The 26544-nt window shown below is 36.8% G+C and overlaps 1 long non-coding RNA gene across 1 annotated transcript in view; it reads left to right on the top strand.

The window, feature by feature from the left end:
* Positions 1–211: 211 nt before the first annotated feature.
* Positions 212–26544, top strand: part of LOC126064555 (uncharacterized) — a 135300-nt gene continuing 108967 nt past the window's right edge. Inside the window, exon 1 of the long non-coding RNA XR_007514575.1 lies at positions 212–530. This is a non-coding gene — a long non-coding RNA (uncharacterized LOC126064555). The remainder of the gene's footprint in view (positions 531–26544) is intronic.

Genomic DNA, 26544 nt, shown 5'->3' on the forward strand with positions numbered 1-26544 from the left:
CAGCGGCGCGCAGCCCCGCCACGCTGCAGCTGGAGCGACAGCCGGGGCCCCGTAGCCAGGGGGAGGTGGAGCAGGGGGTGGACGGGCGGGAGGCGCGGGGAGGAGGACGGAGCCGGGAGGAGGAAATAAATAAATAAAACAATAACCTCCGCGCCAATAAGAGCGAGGGAGAGAGAGAGACGCGGCCAGAGAGACCCCGGCGCCTGTTCGCTCGCCTCTGAGAGGTTCTCCTTGCGCGCGCGTGTGTGCGCGTGAGTGTGTATTTGCTGGGACCGGAGCTGGAAAGTTCAAACTGAACGTGTTGCTCTCGCCGGTTCCCGAGGCCGCGGCTGCCCAACTTCTGCTGGCCAAGTGGCCGGCGCGGTCCAGCCAGTGCCGTGGGCGCTGCGGCGGCCGCTCGGCCCTGCGCCCAGGCGCGGCGGCGGCGGCTCGGCTCGCCCCGGAGGGAGCCTGCGGCCAGGGCTGGCCTCTCGGCCCGCCACCTCCACCGACCCCTCTCCGGTGCCTCCGCGCCTGGCGACCGCTGAAAGGTAGGTGGCACTTGCACGCGCGCCTTCTTCCCCAGCTCGCCCCGTGTATTTCTGGCTGCCGAGATCCTTCCCCTTCCAGGGTGGTCATCATTTGTCAAACTTTGCCTCCACCTCGCACATGCCGGTGGCAGCTGCAGCCTCCCTCCCCGGCGACTGGGTGCCGTTTGCTGATGGAAACCGCGATGGGAGGGTCCGCTGGAAGCGGTATTTCCCATCTGGAATAAGATTACGTTTCTGAATAACTCGCAGGTTTTACCTTGCGGGGGTGCCCTTCATTATGGCGTTCCATATGCTTGTCATGGTTTCCCCCGGCCTTTCTGTACCGAAGGACGAACAAGTTTGCAGGGAAAGGTCTGTGGCAAGCAGGGGAAGTTTGCAACCAGTTGACTCCAAGGGAGGAGTAACCCTTTCTTTGCAGCAGCTGCCAAGGTTCTGAAGCAGCGGCGGTGACAGCGGCCTGGCCGGCGGCCGGGGGTGGCAGCCGCACCTTGTCCCGTCCGTGTCTGGAGGGAAAGTGGGGCTGCCTGTCCGAGAGCGCGACTCCGAAGCTGCCTGCGAAGACGCTGCCGAGAAAAGCTAAGGGCTCCCGACCGCTTGGTAAACCGTTACTGGGGAGGCGTTATTTCCTTGTGTGATGTTTAAGTGCTTACTGAAGGGCATGCCTACAAATCTCTTTAAAACTTTTATGCATATGATCTCCATTTCCAGAATAAGTGAACGGCTATAGGACCTCACGGATAAATGTTGTCGAAACCGGTAAGGTCGGAGCAGTGTGCAAACCTGCACTGAACAGCCTAGTCCCTTCTTGTTTGTGATATATCACCTGCTGTGAAAAGTACCTTCCGTTCTTAGTGATTTAATGATAATTATGGGTTCTTAATTAATTTATTGTGTTTACAAGGAAGCAGTAGCGCTTACGTGAAACAAATTTAAAAGTCATAGCAAGTTTCCCAAGCAACATGCCTGAGCCTTTTGCAGCCACCTGCTGAATTAGTTCACGTTACTTTTTAGAGGTTATCACTTGGTGTGGGTGATGTAGGCATATCCAGCAGATGGAGCAGTGGAAGACTGTGCTAGAGCCTACATAACACTCACTGCATCCGAGAAAACCAAATATACATATGCGACTCACTTCAGGAGATAGAACTGCTTTTTTGGTCCTTTTTGTCCTATTTGAAAAAGAAATTTTTCATGTAAATTGATGTATATTTGCAATAAATCTGTAAAAATGCCAATTCTTTAGGCCCTTTTTTTTTCCTCATATAAAGCCTTTAAAAAATAGTTTATTGCACGGATTAGAGTACAATGTGATTCATTTCAGTAAGATCAACTGGTCTTATGGCTACAGATTCTGGGCAGTCCACAGCACCAGAGTAAACAATGCCTTCTACGTAATAGTCAGATCTTTGTGCTGTAGCTTAAAATACTATACAAACATGTATTTAAAAGTCTGGGAAAACATTACCAGTTTTAATACTTTTTAGTAGTTGGATACAACTGACTGTGTTTTACCAAGTTAAAATAGGTGGATATACATATTTTCCAAAACAGTTTACAATACTGCAGCTGAAAAGTGAAGGTGAAGAGTCGATAAAAGTTTTCAGTAATTCTGGTAAATTGATGGTCCTCCTGTGCAGGAATTCCAAGAATTTCGGAACTGCTGTGACCTGAGCACATTAATCATACATTCAGATAAAAGGAAAACATTTTTCAAAAGCCACCTTTTTGTATCTGGACATCAGTAATTAAGGTAACAATAATCACAGGAAAAGGAAAGCAATAATCCTTTTGTGGTGTGTGTGTGCTTACCAACATCTTACTCAACGTCTCTTTAAAAGTTTTACGCATATCATTTCCATTTCTAGATTAAGTGAACAGCTATAAAACCTCACGGATAAATGTCAAACCCTGTAAATTCAGAATATAATAATCTGCTTTCCTATATAAATTTAAAAACTTTACCGGCAGTCTTGAATCTGACATAATAGCTTTAAAGTTAACAGAAAAATGGGCTGCCCATTTTACAGACAAAGCAACAAAGGTTTAAGCAACTTCAGTGCTTGGTGCTTATATACTTGGGGCTTATATACACTTTCACAAGAGGGCAGGTTCTTGAATCTAGTCTCCTCGTCTGCAGCTTCTTACTCCTTTCGTTAAATTTGCAGTAGGTTTTACTGTGGCGTAGAATTGAGTTTTAACTTGTCTGGAAGAGCCCAATTAGGCATTATATTATTATTTAGCAACTTAAAAAGGATACACATTTATTCAAAATGTGTGACTGTTCCCTAACTCATCAGATGATGTCTTTAGAAAAGTACTTAATTGTGCATTCTGAATCTGTATTCCCTTAGAGGAAGATTTGGGACTTCCAATGTTGTAAAAGAGTAAAATTACCTTTCTGAAGAAATTGATTTTATCCTGTCAATTGCCACACAGATTAAGTGGTTATAGATTTTTCTGAATTTGCCCCATTTCATGGTCCTTCACATATGTAGGAACAAAAGGGTTCCAATGTAAGATGCTGAAATTTTTTTCCCCCAAGGTCTCAACAAATCTTTATTGAATGAATGAACAAAAACATAGCTTATCAAATGTTAGTGTACTGAGACTTTTATTTTTTATTGTGCTTTAGGTGAAAGTTTACAGCTCCTGTTAATCTCTCATACAGACATTTCTACTCATATTGTTATGTGACACTAGTTGCAATCCCTATAATGTGACAGCACACTCTTGTGTCCATTCAGACAGTCGTGTCTCTTCCTGCCTTCTCATCCTGCCTCTAGGCAGTAGCTGCCCATTTGGTCTCATGTCTCTGATTGAACTAAGAAGCACACTCTTCAGGAGTATTATTTTATGTTTTAGAGCCCAGTCTAATCTTTGTCTGAAGAGTGCGCTTTGGGAAGGATTTTAGTTCTGGGTTAACAGAAAGTTTTATGCTATATTGAAATGTTTCAAGATATGAAACCAGGCATCTGGTTTTCATATGCCTGTTTGATTTCTCTTGTAAAGTAGTCTGAGCGTGACTTTTACTTATAATTGGTAGAAAGTACATACAGTATATTTGAACTTTGTTTTTTCTTCTAGAATACCATTGGTTCTTAATTAGAAGAAAATGTTTTAAGCAGTATATGTAAGAAAAAGATTTCTACGTAATAAAATAAGAACTACTATGGATAACTTCTTATCATTATTAAACCCGTTAGTTACTCAAATATGATAACTCTCATTGAGAATTTAAAAATCAGCTATTAACAACTATGTTAATTTATTAGAATAGGTTAAAAGGGACTATATTATGGTTATTACATATATGATATATACATGTTCACAGAAAACCAGGTACATTTCTAGGTTTTTCTGTGAATGCAATCTAAATGAAATGTTGATAAAATTGATATACCGTTGATATATTAAATACTACCTAGTTAAGCTAAATCTTTCTAAATTATATATTTTTTTTCTTATAGTGATATGCACATCACAAAACATACAATAGTCCATCAACTTCTACATTTATACTTCAGTTTTAAATTATATTTTGACACACAAAAAAATGCTGGATACTCTCTTCATAACATAGAGAGGTTCTTTAATTAGTTTATTTGACTGGCAAAATCATTACACACTACAGAAGCTGGGTTCAAGTTTATAGGGGGAATATACTAGACAGACAGTTTGCATTAGGACTCTCAGTAATGACAATAGCAGTATGTCTTATTGATGAATTTTGGAAAATACTTTGATCATTAATTTTTACTCTTATTTTAAAACTACAGGATCAAAAATGAGTTAGTTAAAAGTATCTGTTAAGCAGTGTGTCTGTGTTTAACCTGAATCTCGGGATAACACTTGAAATTTGGTAATCATCAAGTATTTATCCAAGGGTTTATATCACAGCAGCTTTAGCCTACTTTCTGCATTATTTGCCATCTCTTTGGGACATTATTCTGTTATTCTAGCTATATTAGGTAGTTTCCTTTTAGCAATATAAAATGTAGCTATTGGCGTTAAACTTGAACTATTTCAGTTGAATAAAGCCTTAAAAACAGAATTGAAGATTATGAAGAAGCAGTGAATTTTTGTTTTTCTCCATTAAGTTATCTTCTGAGATAAAATACGTTCATAAATCAGTAAAGATCAAACAGAAGATAAAACATTTTATACTTTAATTTCTATCTTGTCAGCAGCCTGTTTGATTTCTCTTGTAAAGTAGTCTGAGCGTGACTTTTACTTATAATTGGTAGAAAGTACATATGGTATATTTGAACTTTGTTTTTTCTTTTAGAATACCATTGGTTCTTCATTAGAAGAAAATGTTTTAAGCAGTATATATAAGAAAAAGACTTCTACATAATAAAATAAGAACTACTCTGGATAAGCATGACAGTTAAAATTGTATCTTGAAATATAAATCTTAATTGATAATCTCGAGATTTATTCTAAATAGTATTTCTAACTTTGAGCACTACTCTAATCTTTATGTCTTAATGATCTATTGGATACAACGACCTTTACATTTTAGGAATTCTGTTCTTTATAAACAGCGCTTTCTTGTATAAAACTCTACCAAGGATATAGCTTAATTATGATTAGTATGTACATTCCTAACCTGAATACGGTTTTGCTCATATGATGTTTTGGAGTAGATTTTGTGTCATTGATTACCCAAAATTTTTCCTGAAGCCCCAAAGTCTTCAGATGATTTTCTGTCTGTGACTTTATAGAGCATCACTAGCTGACCCTACAAATATGATTGGGTGAGTTACCCTAGTATTTGTACACATACCCTAGCACTTGTGATGAATCCCAAAGTAAGATGTATTATATGAATTATATATGTTATTTAAGGGTTAAAACAGTTGGACAGGGCAAGTGCTTGTCTTTGTAATGTTGAAAATTATTGACATATTTGTGTAAGACCTATATTGAGAAGTTGTTCCTGAAAGAGGTAAATGGATCAAACAGTGGTAAATGGTGAGACAAAGATTTAGAAAAATTAGATTTACAAATTACTAAAATAAACGTACCTTTCTAGTGATTTTTTCAAATTGTAGGAGATTTAAGAGAGGTGGAGAGAGGCATAATTAAACAGTAGACACCACGTTAATAAAGAATTCACAACCTGATATCATTAGAAGTTAACAGTCATCTAAGTAGTATTTTTATTCTCAAAGAAGCAGGTTTCGTGACTTTGTTTCATTCACAATACCTGCAGCCCCCAAATTTTCTCTTTTCACGTATGTCTCTTTTAAAGGGTTTGAAATATATAACTGATGCTCAGAACTTGATGCCTGGAGACACATGGAGAGACTAAATAGCTGAGTGTAAAAAAAAAAAGTTCAACTTGGTAGTATTTCTTAGATACCCCAGAAATCTGTATCATTGCTGTGTAGCTAGGACTTTTACTATGACTGTAATCATGTTGGAGTGCTATCTGACCCTCCATGTTTAGGAAAATACAGTATGTTCAGGAGCTGGCTGAAATGTCATTGGGTTTTTGTAATAAGTGTTTCTCATCATTATTGTACAACAAGCGTCAGATCTGGAAGGTTATCATGCAAAATAGACAATAAAAAAATGACTGCTCTGAGCCTATAGATTCACTAACCTGGTGCCCACAGGCATGTAAGAATGGAAAGCATTCATTTATCAGCCTCAATTATATGAAGGTGAATGAGGACCTGCTTATTTCATTAATGTTTTCCTCCAATTTATACCACCCGTTTGCCAAATAAACTTGATTTTAACATATTTCTTTAAAAACTTGGTCACATTTCCTGAGAGCTAATGAAGGTTACCAATATTAATTTATTACTGGATTGCATCAATATTTATACATTTCCCTTATATCTCAATCTGTAATTCATTAAGTTAATTAAAGCAAAAAGATTTATTCCTGTTACAGCTTTTAAATAAAAAAAAATTTACTTTAGGGGGTTATAGGGTACATCGGCATGGACTGGTCTTTAATAGTTACGTATGTGAATAGGGTCACTATGAGTTGGAACTGACTCGATAGCAGTGGGTTGATTACTTGAATCAAAAACAAGTTGTTGATGTAGTTTTCAGGAATTAATTCTGTTATTTGGGAGATAAATATGTCTAGGTTTATGGTGTGATTATATATAAAATGAACAGCAGTATAAATAAACCAGTGGGCTAGTATTTAAGCAAATGTAGCAATCAGAAATGATAAATGGGCTTCCTTGTGTGTGCCTGTTTTGGTTTTAATTAATCTATACTATTTTTATCAATAGAAGACAATATCTTGACAGGAGAATAGTATCCTGTTGAACATAGATTTAAAGGTAAAACAATCATATTATTGGCAAATAAATACATCAGTTTACCTTCCATCCCTAAGCTTTTTTATGAAGTGTATTTAAAATTGTCTAAATTTAAAAAGAATTCAAAAGCTTAATAAAAACCATTAAAGAGTAAATATCAAATTAAGTGTTCAATGAATATTAATACCTATCTTTGAGCTGTTCTTAATTATCAAAAAATATATCAGTACAGTGATATTTTTGCTTTAAGATCAGTGGGTTCGAGATAATCCAAGAGTTTAACAATTGGAGAATGTTTGTTTCATGTTCGGATGTACTGTTTCTCATAGTCTTACAAATTCGTTATTTCAGTTTTCAGGGGCGTATAGAAATTTACTATGTAAAATAAGTTTCTTTTCATGATCAAAATAAATACTATACAATTCTTTGCATTCCTAATAGCAGTACATATATTAAATATAACTGAATATCTATATTGTTATTAAATATTAAAACTAATATTTTCTGTTTCATTACTTATAATGTAGTTTTTCCTACGATACAGGTTCAAGAACTGTTCATTATTGTGAAGTTCCTTATTTACATTCTTCCTAATACTTTTACACGCAACATTAGAATTTTACTTTTTATATTCGAAGCACCTGTAACCCGTTGCCGTCAAGTCGATTCTGACTCATAACTACCTTACAGGACAGAGTACAACTGCACTATAGGGTTTCCAAGGTGCTGCTGGTGGATTCGAACTGCCAGTCGTTTGGTTAGCAGCTGAGCTCTTAACCACTGCACCAACAGGGCTCCATTTAAAGAACAGTAGGTCATATTTTAATTATTGCCAATTTCATTTTACTTTGATTAAAAAATTCATTAAAAAATACATATATTTTTAAAAATTATTTGTGTAAACCAAATTTGATACCTATTTCTTTACATTTTTATTGCTAGCTACAGGATGGAAGCTAATTAGAAAGTTTTTAATTTTAATGTACTTGTGTATCACTGATATTTCTTTTATGTAAGGATTCTATTTATATCTTTGAGAAATCCAGAATAATTTTTTTAAATAAAGTGATTCTTGTAATGGGTTTGTTAAACAAATTATGCTTTTTTAAGGTTTTTGCATTAAAACAGTTAATAATAGTTAAAACAAAGAGAAATTTAATGGTTAGCATACATATTTAAAAATAAATGTCAGAAAAATTAAAAGTTTTATGACTTAATCTAAATTATATGAAAAACAGGAATCTCAATATTTGGTTTTACAAATTTTGGGGAAAAAATTACCTTAAAATATTTAAACGTAGAAAATAGCATCAGGAGTATTCATGAGTTTTCAAATTCCTGGTACTGATTTTGGTAAGTTTGTGTTCAGGCTGCCTTGACTAATAAATATTTACACAGAATTTTTTCTAAGAGTATCTGTATCAGAATTTTTTTGCATTTCAAATAATATTTTTATATCATATTGATAATTTCTAATTTTGTCTGTTTTAGTATATAAGGTTTGAGCACTTAAAAAATTCTTGCTTTTGATATATTTGAATAAAAGTGTTTGTGTAACAACAATACAAATTAAACACCTTATTAAAATAATCATTCTTTTGAGAGAAAAATTCAAAATACAAAGAATTTCAAAAAGAATTTACCCTGTAAAACAACTTTAGAATGAATTATACATAAATAAATAATCAAACATTAAAAAAAAAAACATTAGAAATTAATAATGTTAAGAAATTATCTACTTAATATTCTAATTTCTAAATGTTGGGCAATGTGATTTTTTAAAAATCAGGATTAAAAATGTAATTGTATGATGATGAGATCTTTTGCTTTTTACTGTTTCTGGAACCTGGACATTTTATTTTAGTTTTATTTGGCATTATATTATGTTTAAGTAACTCAAGATCAAATTGTTAAATTTTTATAACACTTCCTACCTTCCTATATCAGCCTTTCATGACGCCAATGAAATTGTAGACAAATTTAAATTGTGTGACAAACCCAGAGGTAATAACAGTACAGGTCAATGATTTTGTTAGTTATGTAATATCATTTAAAGATATTGCAAATGATACAAAACCAAAACCGAACCCAATGTGGTCGAGTCAATGCCGACTCATAGCAACCCTACAGGACAGAGTAGAACTGCCCCATAGAGTTTCCAAGGAGTGCCTGGTGGATTTGAACTGCTGACCCTTTGGTTAGCAGCCGTAGCACTTAAACACTACGCCACCAGGGTTTCCGCAAGTGATACAGCCACTTAAAAATTGTTTTCCATTTCCTAGCTAATCATGTGTCTTAAGTCTTATTTAAAAATATTTTCTGTTGCTTAATATCAGAGACTTTCACTCTCGTTTAAATATGAATAACGTGCAAACCTTTTCTTAAATAATAACAGAAATGAAAAACTCAAGAAAATTTGTGTTTGTTGGCAGGACTAGAAGGATCCCTGGTTGCACAGTGGTTAAGCATTCTGCTGCTAAACAAAAGGTCAGTGGTTTGGACTCACCAGTTGTTCAGAGGGAGAAAGATGTAGCAATCTGCTTCTGTAAGAGATGTTGTTAGGTGCGGTGGAGTTGGCTTCGACTCATAGCGACCCTACGCACAACGGAATGAAATACTTGCCAGTCCTGCACCATCCTCACAATTGTTGTTATGCTTGAACCCGTAAAAGATTACAGCCTTGGGAATGTTATGGGGCAGTTCTATTCAGTCATATTAGGGTCACTGTGAGTCAGAATTGACTCAACAGTAGTGGGCTGGGCAAGAGTAAGCAAGACACTGCCGAGATCTCTAAGAGTTCATATAAATGGTCAAGAAATAATGGATCAGAAGATACCACATGATGTGGGACTAAGTCCACGTGAAAAGATTCACATAGAATGTATTCACAAGCAGCAGCTTTAATTTTATTGGCATTGTTAAAAATATCTGAGACAAATGTGGCTGATGTGTATGGAAAACACAGATAAACACAATCAGAATCCGAAAGGCAAAATCTGGTTTACTCATATGGGCACCCTCCAGGAGAGAAGGCGAGTGCTGGCTTTCTGATTGCCCCGTGCAGCCGCATACCATATAAATATGGTGTTGTCTGTGGTCTAGAAACCCTGGTGGTGTAATGGTTAGAAGCTAAGGCTGCTAAACAAAAGGTTGGCAGTTTGAATCCACCAGGCACTCCTTGGAAACTCTGTGGGGCAGTTCTACTTTGCCGTGTAGGGTTGCTATGAGTTGGAATCAACTCACTGGCAATGGGTTTGGTTTTTTTGGTTTTTTGCCGTCTAGTAGATTTTTAGTAGATTAGGACTCATAGCGACCCTATAGAGCAGAGTAGAACCACCTCTTCGGGTTTCCAAGGCAGTAATCTTTACAGAAGCAGGCTGCCATGTCTTTCTCCCTGGAGCAGCTGGTGGGTTCAAGCCTCTAGCCTTTTGGGTTGGCAGCCAAGTTCTTAATCATTGTGCCACCAAACATCTTCTAATTCTGTGCTTGCTAACCAGACAACCATGTGATAATCTTATTACTTCTGTACATTTCCTTTAGAGAATTATTTTTTGGGGGGGATTACTGTACAATCTGAGCTGTTGACAGTAGTATTTTAGTATTTCTAGTATAATTAGTATTGGCATATTGGGTTATACATATCAGTCGCCACACCCAGATCTAATCAGCTTTGTGACACTGGTCCATGTAGTAAATCAAACCTGTAAAATCAAGTTGAGCAAGGTAGTTTCACCCCTGAGGCCTGCCCATCAGTGACCTTCCAGAGAATTTTTCTTTGAAAAACCACAATCACCAAACATGGAGTACAAGTATAGGGAAAACCAAGGAATAAAATGGAAACAGAAAACTGAAAGAAGTAACGTAACAGCATTATCAGCAGGAAAAATACCTCAAACAGAAATATTCTTTTGGTGATATTTAGTGGGGCTTTTAGTTATTTACCCTCACAGAACTAAAATTCAGGATTGAAAAATAGCCTTAGTATTTAATTGCTGAATGAAATTTAAAAGATTTGTTTAGAAATAGAATTACTTCTTGAAATTGAGTATGTATTCACTCTGTGTATCTTTTTGTAACTTTCCTTTTTACTCACCTTTATGTATTCAAGATTTTTCCATATTCATTAGTTTAAAACTAGTCCATCTATTATAACCACTGTTCAGTATTCCATTGTACAATTATGATTAAAACATGGTTCAATATTTCTTTTTTGATGTCTGAAATCGTTTTCAAGTGTAACGATCCGTTAAAATATGAAGAAATATGCTGCATCATACAGTGTTAGATGATCACCTAGTGTTTATTTTTTAATTCAGATGTAATACATACTCAGCAGTGTTGGGGGAAGACAAAGTGAAAAGTCCAAAGGAAAGGAAACATATGCATACAAATGTTAACAACTAAAGGGTAACCCCTGTTCACGTACGTAGTATGATATGATCTATGTGGGGGGTGATACTGCTATGCGTATACGTATGTTTATTATGACATGTTTACCATAACAATATTTTGTTTACATTTTTGTGGATTTTTGTTATTAAAATTGTCTATACTGTTAAATATCTTTCTACCACAGCATCATTTTAGTGAATGCCTATTGTTTCATTGTGGGGATTTAATGGAAGTTATTTAACAATGTCCTATGGTTGGCCATTTCAAATTTTATTTTAATACTTTTATATTAGAAAGAAAGCTGAATGAACAGTTTTATTGTTGTTTATGTCTTTGTTGACACCCAAAAGCATTTATTTAAGGTAAATTCTCAAAAGTAAAATCACTGCATCAGAAAGGATGCCTAGGTGTTTTTGATTTTTAATTTGATTAACATAGAGCAGTGACTTTCACTGGCATGTTCTTAAATCATTGGAACCTCCATATTGTTGTGGTTGACTCTTAAGCGAATCATTGCTTAAAACAATCAACCTTTTGGTATTTTAGTGTCATAGACATAACACTGAATGTTGCCAGATTCTGTGATTTTATTTCTACTCAATGCTGCATGATCTTGGATGAGTCACTTACTATCTCTTCGCTCCAGTTTCCTCATCTATAAACCACGGAGCTTGTAACAGCATCCAGAGAACATTGTCGGCACTGAGATTTTGTCGTTCTAATGCTACAACTAAATTTTGGAAAAAAATAAAATAGTGTGTAGGAATAAAAACAAGTCTGTGTATTTCCCTGATTTACGTGCGTTGACTCACTTGCCAATTGCAAGCTTCCAAGTTTTTTTTTTTTTTTCAGGCACGTTACAATACCTTACAATAATTTTTAAATAATAGAGCCGATTATTTGGACCAAAACTCAAAGTAACATTCTTTTATCTTAGGTAAACAATTTCATAGCTGACTGCATAATGTTTTGCATATAGACATGTAAATAGTGACACACATAACTAGAATTATTTCCCTAGGTTATATCTTATTTTTGGTTGTGAAAATACATTCATGAATATTAATTCTTGCAAAAATTTTAACTCTCAAAGTATATTACAGACCAACATTTGTGGCACTTCAAATAAACTTCTAATTTATGTCAGTAAGTTTAAATATATGTCTCTATTTTTATCCCCACTGAATTTTTCAAATATTTTTTCCAATCACTTGAAAGTCCCAGAAAAATAACTTTTTAAAAAATTGTTTGAATAGCTTTCAAAACTAAATAAATCTTTAAAAAATAGTTGCCACTGAGTCCATTCCCAGTCCCGATGACCCCATGTGTTTCAGAGTAGAACTGTGATCCATAGGCTTTCAGTGGCTGATTTTTTTGTGAGTGTATCGCCAGCCCTGTCTTCCAAAGTGCCTCTGGGTGGACTTGAACCTCTGAACTTTCAACTAGCAGTTGAACATGTTAATCATTTGCACCATCCAGGGCTTCCAAATAAATTTTAGTAGTGCTTAATAGATAAATGTTCAATGAAATTATGAATTAGATTTGTCCTTGCTTGTGGCCTTAAGTCCAGTTATTTGAAGCCCTAACAGAACCTGATTACCTAGTGCTATATTCTCAGAAACAATCTATATTCTCTTTCAGTGACTCTTTTACCCCCATCTGTAAAAAATTCTGTCTCTCCAGAGGTTTTTGCTTTTAAAAAATGTACACATTTTTTTTATTGTACTTTAGCTGAAGATTTACAGAACAAACTAGTTTCTCATTGAACAGCTAGTACACATATTGTTTTATGATATTGATGAAAAACCCCATGACATGTCAACACTCTCCCTTCTCGACCTTGGGTTCCCTATTACCAGCTTTCCTGTCCCCTCCTGCCTTCCAGTCCTTGCCCCTGGGCTAGTGTCCCCCTTTAGTTTCTCGTTTTATTTTATGGGCCTGACTAACCTTTGGCTGAAGGGTAAACCTCAGGAATGACTTCATTACTGAGCTAAAAGGGTATCTGGGAGCCATACTCCTGGGGCTTCTCCAGTCTCTGTCAGGCCAGTAAGTCTGGTCTTTTTTTGTATATATAAACCTTTAGTCAATGTAATTTCCAAATATATTTCATAGTATATGTGGAAAATATTCTTTGTGATTAAAGAAGATACTAATTCTCCCTAGGTTCTGCTATCCTATGCCTTTGTCCTCTAACCAAGTGAACAGACACAGACATAGGTATGTACGCATATACATACACATACAGGAGCAAATGCAAGTGAACATAACTTTTCACACACAGGATGTGTACACAAAAACACACAGTATTCACTACTTACCGTAAGCCACCTCTCATCCCACATCCAAGTACACTGGAAAACAAGAATCATAATCTTAAGCCTGTTGGAAAGACACTGATTCCTGCCATAATCAGTTTGATCCCTTATAGCACAGTCTCCAGGATATATATCCAATCACTAGGTTAAATTGTATGTAAAATATGCCTCAGGAAAGAACAGTTAGTATATTCTAACTACCTGCAATCAAACGGCATATGAAAAACCTGTATACTTAAAGTGGTATAAAGGCCTCTGATGTTGATAGAATATTACAAGGCTTGAGCAGCAGACAAATTTGAATTCGGTCATGGTGTAGTGAATTCTGATGGTCTGCTAGTCTCTCAGAAGGCAGTGAAGAGCTTCCCAAGTACAAGGTAGAAGTCTCAGATAGGAGGGTATTGATATATTAGGAGAATCCTAGGCACACGTGACATTCATTGGTACCTTTAGTCAGTTCTGCTGATTTTTTTTTTTTCCCGTAATTTATGCCTGAATACATGGTCTTTTTCAAGTAAAGAAGCCTGGGGACTGGGGTACAGCATACATTCAAATTAGGCTAAAGTGATCATAAGGGCCCTTCCCTTTTACTCTGCTCCCTACTACAGACTTCCTCACTTAAAGAAAAATAAGCACAAATGATAGCACGTTACTTTGTAAACACGACGGGCAAGACCTGAATGCCTCCTGACCATTTTCCTCAAGCAGCCATGAAAAATAAAATACCTCTTTCAGTACTTGTATATGCCCTCCCCAGCAAAGCTGAAAAACCCTGGTTCTTCCAGAATTGCAAATCATATACATTTTTTCCTTTAACCGCTCTGCTTCTTTTTATGTAACTAAATGCATTTTTATTATTTATCCCTTTAAAATAAAAACATGTGAAATTAATATAATTGTTTGTACTTTGGTGTATACGTTTCAGGCAATATGTTCTTTTTCTATTTATGACTTTAACTAAGGAGAAAAAAAAAAAGGTTTGGCTCTGGGCTATTGGCTCCAGTGTCTCTAAAGACCAACACCAGGCTGACCCAAGCTGCATTACCCAAACCCCCACATGTGCTGTGCAGGGGCCACATCCTTCCTTCCTCTTCTTTTGATTGACACCTCACCCCTTCCTTCCCTTACTTTATATGCTCAGGTTACTCTACTCACTTCCTTTTCTTTGAGAGGTCACCTCTATCCAGGTATTTCTCCCAGAGTAGCTGTCCTTTGAGTAAACATCCACATTGCCATTTTTAGTAGGCACATAGGTGAATATGATCTTTAGAAGAACTAAAAAATATTTCTCAGCACTAGGCTTTAAAAGAAAACCAGCCACAGTTCATGTAATTAGGTAGTTGGGGTAAATGAAAACAATGTTTGAGTCTGAGTTTTTCTATGTAAAAAGAAAGCAATGAAAAAAAAAAACCTTTTTTTTTTTTAATGACTAATGAAAAATTGTTAAAATTAGCTTTTGCAGATGCTAGAGAAATACAAGACAAGACCACCTAAAATAATTTAGTTTGGCCATTTAAAATAAGAAAATGTTGTAATTTGTTATATATTTATATGCATCTTTTTTCTTATCACTATCCAGTATTATAATTCATTTGCATATCACTAAGTACATGACATTTTAAGTGACCCATTTCCTTGTCAGTAACATTTAGCTGCTTTTACGTCTCTGGCATCGTTTGATTAACAGTACGCTTCCACACATCTTATATCATTTAAGCCTACTTATGTTCATATTGCCTTGGAGCCCATTCAGAACTTTAAAAAAAGGAAGCAATGTTGCACTAGACTCAACCAGTCAACCTAATTTTAAAAGGCAAAGTGATTTTCTGTAACCTAACATTCATGCATTTTTGACATTTTTCTCCAGGTGTTCGCCCAGATTTTGCTCCCTTGTTTCTGTTAATTGGGAAGCTAATCACGGGGAAGTCTTGATTGCATCTTCGGGAGATGTGGTAGGAACAGGAACTGCTTTTTAAGAGATCACAGCACTGAAAAAGCCCTAACAGGGATGGCGGTGAAGTAGTTTCTCAGGGCTACCTTGGCAAATACAGAAAGGTGCCTTGAAAGAACAGAATTTGTTCTTTCATTGTTCTGGAGGCCAGATGTCTAAAATCAAGATATCAGCAGGGTTGGTTCCTTTTGGAGGCTCAGAAGGATAAAATGTGCCACGACTCTCTCTGAGCTTCTGGTACTACCCGTTGCCATTGAGTCGATCCCGACTCACAGCGACCCTGTAGGACAGAGTAGAACTGACTCTATAGGACAGAGTAGAACTGCCCCATAGGGTTTCCAAGGAGTGGCTGGCGGATTCCAGCTGTCGAAATTTTGGTTAGCAGCCTGAGCTCTGGTGGCTGCTGGAAATCCTTGGGCTTCCTTCATCTTCACATGGCCTTCCCCTGTGTATCTCCTTCAGTCTCTCTCTCTCTTTTTCTCTCTTTATGTATGTGAGTCATATTTCCCTTTCCTTTCCCTTGTAAGGACACCAGTCAGTGGATGTAGGGCCCACCCTAAGTCTAGGGTGATCTCAATTCAAGATCCTTCGTTACATCTACAAAAACCCTTTTTTCAAACCAGTTCACATTCACAGGTACTGGGGGTCAACACCTGGACATATTTTGTCAGAGAGAGGAGCTAACGGAGAAATCGAAGGCACGAGATAAGTTTACTTGAGGACCATACATACTAGTAAGGAACGCTGAAAGCAACACAGAGAACTAGCATGAGATAAATCAGGAGCCTCGGAATAAATTCGGAATAAATAGGGTAGGTCAAAGTTTTTACAACGGTACATGCCCCCGCGGCAAGTTGTGCCAGTGCCATTTCTGGTGACGTTTGTGAAGGCGTGATGAGCTTGGGCCAGGGGCTTCCCATCATCCCTTCCTGATTTAAGAGATCTTTCTTTCCATTGATTCTACATAAAAGGTACAAAAATCAGAGGCTCAGCAGTGAAAAAGACCTGAGTTACATTCGTAGGTTCATCAGTTACTGATGTTCTGAACTTGAATTTGATACACGTTTTCTATGAACCTCCATTTTCTCTTGTGGAAAAAATAAAAAGATAGTAAGAATTACTTTTCAACGTCCTTGGCATGTGTAAATGAGATAAAATATCTGCCCCAATGCTGTATTTTCTGTTATGATGGAAATGTTCTGTACGTATGCTGTCCAAAACAGCCACCAACCACACGTTAAGCATTTGAAATGCGCTTGCTGAAGTTAAATTTAAGTGATTTAAAATTTCATAACCACTTATATGCTTTCACATAGGACGGTGTAACTGTGGCACGATTTATGGCATACGGAGAAAGTTCTTTCTCTGTCTATCCTCACTCTCTCCCCGTTGTTTTTCTTTAGATAAATGATAGATAGGTAGATGCAATTATTTAAATTTTGAGGTACCATAACCTTGTATGTATGTCTTGAGCTTAGGGAATTTTGAATAGAGCCTCTCATCTGTACAATTGTGTTTATTCTTTTCAGAACAATGTTGGAAACTAACATTAGACAAACCAAACCAAAACCCATTGCTGTCGAGTGGATTCCGAGTCATAGCGACCCTATAGGATGGAGTAGAACTGCCCCATAGAGTTTACAAGGAGTGCCTGGTGGATTCGAACTGCTGACTTTTTGGTTAGCAGCCATAGCACTTAACCACTATGCCACCAGGGCTATCATAGTACTATTAAAATGAGAATTTAATATAAATTGTTTCTTAGACGCCTCTTTTCATGGTTTAAGTTATAAAGTGTAGGAAGTCAGTTTGGTATACTCTGAGCCGGTTATCACTCAGTGGTGTAGATCCCAAGGATGCTATTCTAGTAAAATGTGCGCATTAATTCAGGACACACCCTGTACTTCCTACGATGTGATTTATGATTTCAAGTGTTCATCGCTCCCTTGGCCAATTTTGATGACTCTATTTTAATTTATTTTCGTGAGTATAGATTGTATGTAGCTGCAAGATACAAATTTCACGTATTTTACTTACGTGGCAAATAGTTGGGAACATGGGGAGAAGAGTTTGTGATAAGGTTCTGAAATCTGACAACCACAACAAAATTATCCATCTCCCCATAATGTCATCCATTGTAACTTAGTTTATGACAAAGCGTGTGAATACGTGACACAGAGCGGCTGAACGGAGGGAAGAAACTGAGAGAAACACAGACAAGTAGCTGAGTGGAACAGGCTTTGTTTAGTTTATGTAAGATTAATAGACAAGAATCAAACTGTGGGGAGGGTGGCTGGACTGATTAATAAAGATCACCTAAACAGATGATTAACAAATTTGGAATAAAAAAGGAAACAAATGAAAGTTTATTGTCAAACATATTATCTACTCTGTTACCATATACTTAGCCATAGAAACACAACAAACTCAGTAAATTATGAAAAATTGGTCATAATAGGCTATTTTCTGGTTTAAAATGATGTAAAAAAATTTACAAATAACTTACTAAAAATAAACAAACTGTAATTGCAGACTTTTAGATAATAGCAATAAAAAGAATGCCACATATGAAACCTATGGATAAAGACAAGCCTGTAATAAAAAGAAACTTAATATCTTACATACTTAATTACTAAATAAAAATAATTTGCCTGATCAAAAAAATATGAGAAAATAACATGAAAGCATATAAAATCAGGAACGACAAATCAAATGGATAATATTTCAGGGGCCGGACATAAGAATTGTTTCAATAGGTTGTGTGAACTAAATTTACTGGTATGAAAGCTGTTGAGCTATCTTAAAAAAATTAGGACTTGAAAAATTTATTCTTGCATTTCTTCCCATGCTATTTTAAGAGTTGGAGAATACAGAGAAAGAGAAAATATCCTTAAATCATTTTATAAATTGGTCTTATAGATAGCATCAAAATTGCAAAAGTCCATCTGACCATTTAAAAAAGAGATTTAGAAAAGTAAATGTTAATTTAACAAAACATTTGATATTGTAGAATTGTTAGGCAAAGGTGTTAGCAAGAATTAGAAAGACCCCGGTGGTGTACAAATTGGAAAAAAGAAGGCTTATTACTATTATTACAGATGATAATTGTTGAAAACTTAAGGTAACCAAAATACTAAGAATAACAATGAGCATTCAATAAAGTATGCATTTACAAAATAATTACAAACTGACAGTATTCTAACATCAAAAAAATAAGAATTTTGGAAATGTAACAAATAAATGTATAACTTAAGAACTGAAGCCTAACATATGAAATTCATGGACATACTTTCAAGACATGTACAGGTTCCATGGCAAGAAAAATTTAAAACCATAAAAAGGTAAATAGGACTTTAATAATTAAAATTTAAAAGACTTAAGTAATACTTGAAGAAAAGCATACCTAAATTTCAGAGTTATACGTACAGAAGCTCTGCTTTCAAAATGCCTGAGTGGAATACTTGCTCCGGTGCTCGCTGGCAGTTTGATCACTAATAATAAGTTACCTAGTCTTGTTTTGCCTCAGTTTCGCCATCTGCAAAATGACAATAATAATATTGCATTTACAGAACTGTGACGATTAAAAAACCTAATGATGTTAAGCGTTTGGAGGAATCTTCCTATGCATAGTAAACATTTAATTATCGTCTGCCATTGTTACCTCTACTGCTTCTATTAAAAAAAAAAAAAACAAGCCCTAACCCGTTGCCATCGAGTGGATCACGACTCATAGAGACCCTGTGACTAGACTCTGCTTCTGTTAGCAAGTTAAAAACATTAGTGCTATCACTACTCTAAAAATTAAATTGTACCTTCAATGTTAATTCAGGCAAAATCCTATAAAGATTTTCAGTTTGTCAAGTAGTTTTTTTTAAAATGCATCTGGAAAAAAAAATGTAAAACTGCTGAAGGACTATAGGGCAGTATTGGAGGAGGGGGTATGTTCCAGTAGATATTAAGATTAGTTATGAACTCATACCATTTATAATAGGATAAAAGAACAGAATAGAGAGTCCAAAAATAAATCTGTCCTTATAGGGTTTCTATGAGACGGAATCGACTTGACGGCAATGTTTTCTTTTTTGTAAGTATGAAATATTAATATGTGATAACATAGATATTTAACACCAGTAGAAAAAAAAACACCACCAACAACCAAAGGTAAATATCCTTACAGGGAAGTAAAGGACTTGAAAGAAGAAATGCAAAGGATCAATAAAAATATGGAAATACATTTAACTTCACTAGTAGTTGAAGAAATGCAAACAAAAAGTTAAATCTTACATTTCTATTTAAACATGTCTTTAAAAAATAGGCCATTTCTGCATTTCGGATTATCAGGGAGTGTGTGTTTGCAATAGCACACCTTCGCCAGCGTGAGGAACAAAGGTGGAATATGAGTTTGCGGGAGGATATAGGTCGGAGCGGGGAGAGAGTCAAAGACGATGAAAGTGTCAGAAGTGCTACGAAGTTTATAAAACACTGATTTTACAGTTTGATATGGTTGTATCAAAAAGACATGTTTTGATTTTTGTCTATTAAATAGTAAAAAAAAAAAAATTTGTGAGAATGCAGTCTTGACTAAGGTATAGGAAAACATACCCTGCTGGTCAGAGTAAAGGTGTGTAGTTTTTCTACAGGACAGCTGGTTTTTGCAATATTGGTCAAAACACAAAAACAGTATACGCTTTGACACAGAGATTTTATTTATAGATGTATATTTCAATGAGATTACCTGTTAATTTCACAGAAATACCTATGCTGTTCTCAGATTGCTTATAATAGCCAGAAAATAAGGGAAAATAACCCAGATATCTAAGAATTAAGTGTTGTTTAGATGAATTATATAACATTCAAATCATGGCTACTATGCAGCTGTCAATGGATACCACAGATTTATATTTAGTACATTGAAAAACTCTTCACAACATATTGCCAAGTGAAAAATTGTATATATATACACATGTACACATGTGTATGTGTATATGTGCATATGTGTATCTCAGGGAGACTTACAGAAAGGACTTTTGACAACTCCATCCCTGTAGCGTTTTAGGTCACTTAATTATTTCTTTCTTATATGCTTCTTTGTGAAGTGTTCCGGAGTATGCTATCTTTCATTTTTTATAAATGATTGATATCTGTGTACTCTAAACCGATTCTGTCAGTCAGTTAATGCGTTCAGAACCATATCATTGATGTGACTAGCACTCAGACAATAAAAATGTTTAATAAGACCAGTAAAAGGAACACTTTTTTCCAAAATGGCAGACATAGAGCGAGCTATGATACTGGACTGCTGGAGCAAGGGAGAGTTCACAGGCGTTGAGAGATGGACTCAGAAGGAGGTAAAGAACAATAACAAGAAAGTGTGCAGTGTCCCCAAGGGTCTAGTAGTAGTAATTGTCCATCCCAGGAAATCTCATGGACTGCCATTCTCATATCAAAGACTACTGATGTCTAATTTAACAGATCAGTGTTACTTCAGGAAGTATTTAACTCTGGCCTCTCCTTCATTCTTCTGAACTTAACTCCCCACTCCCACCTTAAAGAACACGTGTTGCTGTCAAGTGGATTCTGTCTCATAGCAAGCCCACAGGACCAAGTAAAACTACCGCATAGGTTTACAAAGCTGTGATCTTTACCGAAGGAGTCCTGGTGGTACAGTGGTTAAGTGCTTGGCTGCTAACCACAAGGTCAATGATTTGAGCCCAACAGCTGCTCCATGGGGGAAGGATGTGGCAGTTTGCTTCTGGAAAAATTATAGCCTTGAAAACCCTATAGGGCAATTCCACTCTGTCCTACAGGGTCACTATGAGTCAGACTCGACTCGACAGCAGTGGCTTTGTTTTGTGTTTTGTAATTTTATGGAAGTAGACTGACATATATTTCTCCTGCTGGTGGGTTCAAATGGCCGATCTTTAGGTCTCAAGGTCAGCTCAGAGCACTTAATCACTGTGCCATCAGGGCTCCTTAGTGATGCCCCCACCTTAGTTATAGTCTTTTTCATTTAAACAGTGACAACACATCCAAGTTTTGCCCCTCCTTGACTGTGAAATGGAGCAAAAAAGAGATGATATGAATTAACCCCGCATTTATTGATTATTCCTCAGTTTTTGGCACAGTACCAGAAAGTGAAAACAGCCTCTGCAGGTGTGGTCAGAGCAACAAATCTCCAAGTGTTCTTAGGCGCCATCAAGGCGACTTTGGCTCATAGAGACCTCACATGATGGAGTGGAACTGCCCCATAGTGTTTTGTAGGCTGTCATCTTTTCTGAAGCAGATCTCCAGGTCTTTTTCCCCTGGAGGTGCTGGGTGGGTTCGAAGCATCAACCTTTCTGTTAACGGCCTAGTGCTTAACCGTTGCCACCAGTTGCCCTTGATGTGTAGAGATGGTTACAATATAGTTAGTAGTGCTCTAATGGAAGCATGAATGCTGGCATTTATATAAAATGTTCAGAATAGGTAAATTTACTGGGAAAGAAGAAGACTAATAGTAGCCTAGGGCAGCCGTGTGGTAGAGAGTGGAGTTTAGAGTGACGGCTGATGCGTAGGACACTTGTTTTGAGGGTGATAAAAATCTAAATTTAGGTTGTGACTTTAAATGGGTGAATTTATGGTATGTGAATTGTTACAATGAAGACTTTAACAAAAGAAAATCATGTGGGCAAATATTTTACCCAACTGTGGGGCGAGCGTGGGGACTAGGTCTGGGCATTGTCAGGAGGGGAGGTGGTGGAGGGTGTCACCAAGGCTTCAAGTTAACCAGAATTTAGGCTGGTGACAGAATCAGGCAAGTGTGGTCTGCTCTCTGGGGCTGACCTTGTGGAGCATCACTTGTTTGTTGAGGCATCATTACTTGTGCTGAATTGAGGGACAGTGAGAGGGAAGGCTGTAGAGATAAGAAGAGGCTGTGTCATGAAGGGGCCTTGGTCCTTTGGTGAGAAATTTTAAACAAGCGTCACCTAGTTTGTGCTCATAAGATTGCTGTCCACTTCTGGTTTATGTCTACTCTCTTTTTTTCTGTGACGGACATTTCAAACTTGTTGTTAGGCGATTTTCGACTCATAGCAACACAATGTTAACAGAATAGAACTAACTGCCCCGTAACGTATCCTAGACTGTAATCTTTATGAGCAGATCACCAGGTTTTTCTCCTGTAGAGCTGAAGCGTGGGTTTGAAATGCTAACCTTTAGGTTAGCAGCTGAGTGCTTAACCATTGCACCACCAAGTCTCCTTATTTCAAACTTAATGTGTATAAAATTCACCCATAATTTATTTATCCATAGTTTATTTATCCATTCATCCATTGGTGGGCACCTTGGTTGCTTCCATCTTTTTGCTGTTGTAAACAGTGCTGCAGTGAACATGGATGTGCATATATCCGTTCATGTAGAGGCTCTTATTTCTCTAGGATGTATAGGAATAAATTATGGTATATTCACACAATGGAATACTACGCATCGATAAATAACAATGATGAAACTGAATTATTTCATAACATGGAGGAATCTGGAAGGCATTATGCTGAGTGAAATTAGTCAGTTGCAAAAGGACAAATATTTGGTAAGACCACTATTATAAGAACTCGAGAAATAGTTTAAACAGAGGAGAAAATATTCTTTGATGGTTACGAGAGATGGGAGGGAGGGAGAGAGGGATAGGAGTTTTTGCTAATTAGATAATAGATAAGAACTATTTTAGGTGAAGGAAAAGACAACACACATTCAAGAAAAAATAAAAATAAAATTTACCCATGCAGCCTGTTTCAAAGGCAGAGCCCTTAGATCCATGCCCACAAATCCTGATTCAGGGAGTTTTAAGTGGGGGCAATAAGTCTGCCTTTTATATAACCATGTTTCATTAACCTGATGCAAGCAGTCTATGCACCAAATTTAGAGAAATCTCTGAAATATATTTGTTCATCTGTATCCCAAATGCTAAATGTCTCACGTAGCGTACAATCACATTCTTGAGCATTTAGGTGCTCAAGACATTAGAATGTGAGCCAAATCTCTGTTCTCTGCACTCCTATTCAAATGGAATTATAAGGTTTAAGAAAAAAAAAAATCGGATTATATATTGCCAGTACAGTGGTTAAGAGCTTGGCAGCTAAACAAAAAGGTCAGCAGTTCGAATCCACCAACCACTCCTTAAAACCCTGTGGGGCAGTTCCACTCTGTCTTACAGGGTCATTAATTATCAGTCGGAATCAACTTGATGGCAACAGGTTATATATTGCCAGTAGATGCGATGTTCTTTTTACTAATATATCATGCAAAAATTAATAAAGGCAGGATGTCACTGGAAATGTGAAATGGGCGAGTGGAAATGTCCTGGCCAATCCAAGACTTAGTACAATCTGGAGCTTATATAAAATTATTTGCAGATATAATTTTAGGGGGCTATAATACAGCAATATCTTTAAGGTTGGAGCAAATTTAGTATAGGATTTAAATTTTTTGCTTTTCTTTCTGGAGGTGAACCCATGTTTCAAACAAAATTTTTTTTTTAAAAAAGTAAAGAGTAATACAATGAACATGCTTTAAAGCAACTTACTGCACTTCATTTAAGCCATGATCACATGCATTGTAGCTCTTTTTGGAGAAAGGTAAATATCAAGACCATAATTGCAGAGCTTTTCCTTCCCCTGAGAGTGTTTGCTACGAACGTCTATTGATTTCTGGAGTGATTTTGCAGAAAGATATAGCATTGTCCATGGGGACTTAAGTCGTGATACCTAGTTTTAGAGATACATATACATTCCACTTAAGGCTTTTTGCTCTCTCTCTCTTTCTTGTTAGTTATGCATTTTATCAAGACTCCACGACTTTGCCTTGGGAAGATCAAACCTCTGGATTGTGGCCTCAGTTAACCAATGAATATAACTAATTTTTCTTAAATGTTATTTTGCTGTAAGACCATCTTTCTCAATTAATTTTAATTTTGCCCCTTGACTGTGGTTTTCAGGAGGTATATATCACCAATGAGATGCCTAAGTCATGAAAGAATTTGTTAGATGTGGGAACTCCAGACAAGACAGACTTCAGTAGTCCCAGAGAGTGTGAGGCAGACACGTTTACCCTTATGAGCAGGCAAAGTAAGTGATGTGAGAGATTTAAAGAAATTCACCTCGTGAAAAATAAAAATAGCTTTCATACACGTCAATGTTTATAACTTAAAGTTTCACTATTAGGAAGAGAATCATTCTGACAGCAATGCCTCTGGTTAAAATGAAGATATCCTTGAGAAAGACAATGTGTCATTCAGTTAAATAGTGTTTCCTTTGCATCCTTCCTATGTGTACAACCACAGAGACTTACATATACATTTTATCCTATTTTAACTGTACTGTATCACCTTTTAACTGTAACCTGATTTAATACCATCATTTTAGATAGTTGAAAACTAAGAGACAGAGAATGCAAAGAATGTGTTCAAGGAGCTCCAGTTAGTGTGCTGCCAGAATCAAAAACCCACTGCCATGGAGTTGATTCCAACTCATAGCGACCCTGTAGGACAGAGTGGAACTGCCCCAAAGGGTTTCCAAGGAGCACCTGTGGATTCAAACTGCCGACCTTTTGATTAGCAGCCATAGCTCTTAACCACTGCATCACCAGGGTTTAAACTCAAATCTAGGGCCGGATTTTCCAATAGGCAAGGTAAGCACAGTGCTTATCCTGCTTACCAGATCATCTATAGTGAACAGTTTCACATTTTTTATCACCACATCAAAGATTCTGCTACTAGGTATGGCTGGCATCTGTCTGTCTCCCAACCCCACAGCACCTTCCTACAGAATTAAATTTACACCCCCTGCCAAGGTTAGATTACCCAGTAAGCAAGGTAAGCATGGGTTTACTCGGGCTTGCTTACTAATCTGTAATGTACAATTTCACATGGATTTTACCACATCATTTATTTGATTCCCAAACCCAAACTGTTTCTGTACAGTGATATGCAAGTCACAGGAGCAAGGAAGGCAGTTATTTCAGAGAAACAAATAGGCTCTGAGTCTGGTTAAGCCCTTTGCTGTCTGGTTGACTCTGACTCATAGCGACCCTAGAGGACAGAATAGAACTGCCCCACAAAGTTTCCAGGGAGTGGCTGGTGGACTGGAGCTGCTGACCTCTTGTTTAGCAGCCAAACATTTAACCGCTGCCTCACCAGGGCTCCTGAGTGTGGTTGAAAATGTGGAAAGTAGAAGAACAGGGACATGTTTTAGGTAATATCTGTAACCGATAAAAGACGAATGAGAAGGTTAAGCACTTAATCAAATTCTTTTGACTTTTGGTAAAACTTCAGAGTTGGAAAGAGCATAGCGATTGTTTAGTCCAGTACTCCTTATTTTTAAGATGACAACAGAGGTTCTCAATCTGAGAAGATCAGAGGCATCATTTATGGTTCCTATTCTCAGAGAGATTGAGGAGAGCCAGGATGGAGGAAAATTCAAAGTTCTTTGGCAACAAGCGAGGTCTCTGTAGGAGGGAAAGAGACTGAGACTGTAAATCCTCTACTGGAGGAAATACTTTTCAGGTGGACCTGAGTGCCACTTAGTAAAAGAAGTATCAGAGAGACTCTGCCAATGTGCTACACTTTTAAAATTATAGCATAATTTCATTTTAGCCAGTTTTTTTCATGGTACAGAGATTCTGAACCCATCAGTATTATTATCTTATAGAAATCTTGTATTTTACATGCACATATTGGTATGTACTCAAAATATATTAAAACAACATTATATTTAAATATTAATAGATATTAAAATGATGAGAAAAAAACAGAACTTTTTCTTAGATAATATATTTAATTCAGAATGCATTTTAGCGTTTTGTGAGAAAATCTAAAACATTTTAGCCTGCAAATTCTGCTAGTTTCAGGTAGTTTATTTATGAAATTTGGTTGTTTTCTCCTAACTCTACTTGACAGAAACGTATGTGTGTGTGTGCGCGTATGTTTATAATACCATCTTTTTCACCTTTAATTCATTACTTTTCAAAGACAGGCATTTCAGTTAGGTTTTGGGGGAAATGGAGCATTTTTGTTGGCTCCTTTATGCTCCATGTAC

Source organism: Elephas maximus, chromosome 21, assembly GCF_024166365.1.
Source record: "Elephas maximus indicus isolate mEleMax1 chromosome 21, mEleMax1 primary haplotype, whole genome shotgun sequence".
Taxonomy (NCBI): Eukaryota; Metazoa; Chordata; class Mammalia; order Proboscidea; family Elephantidae; genus Elephas; species Elephas maximus.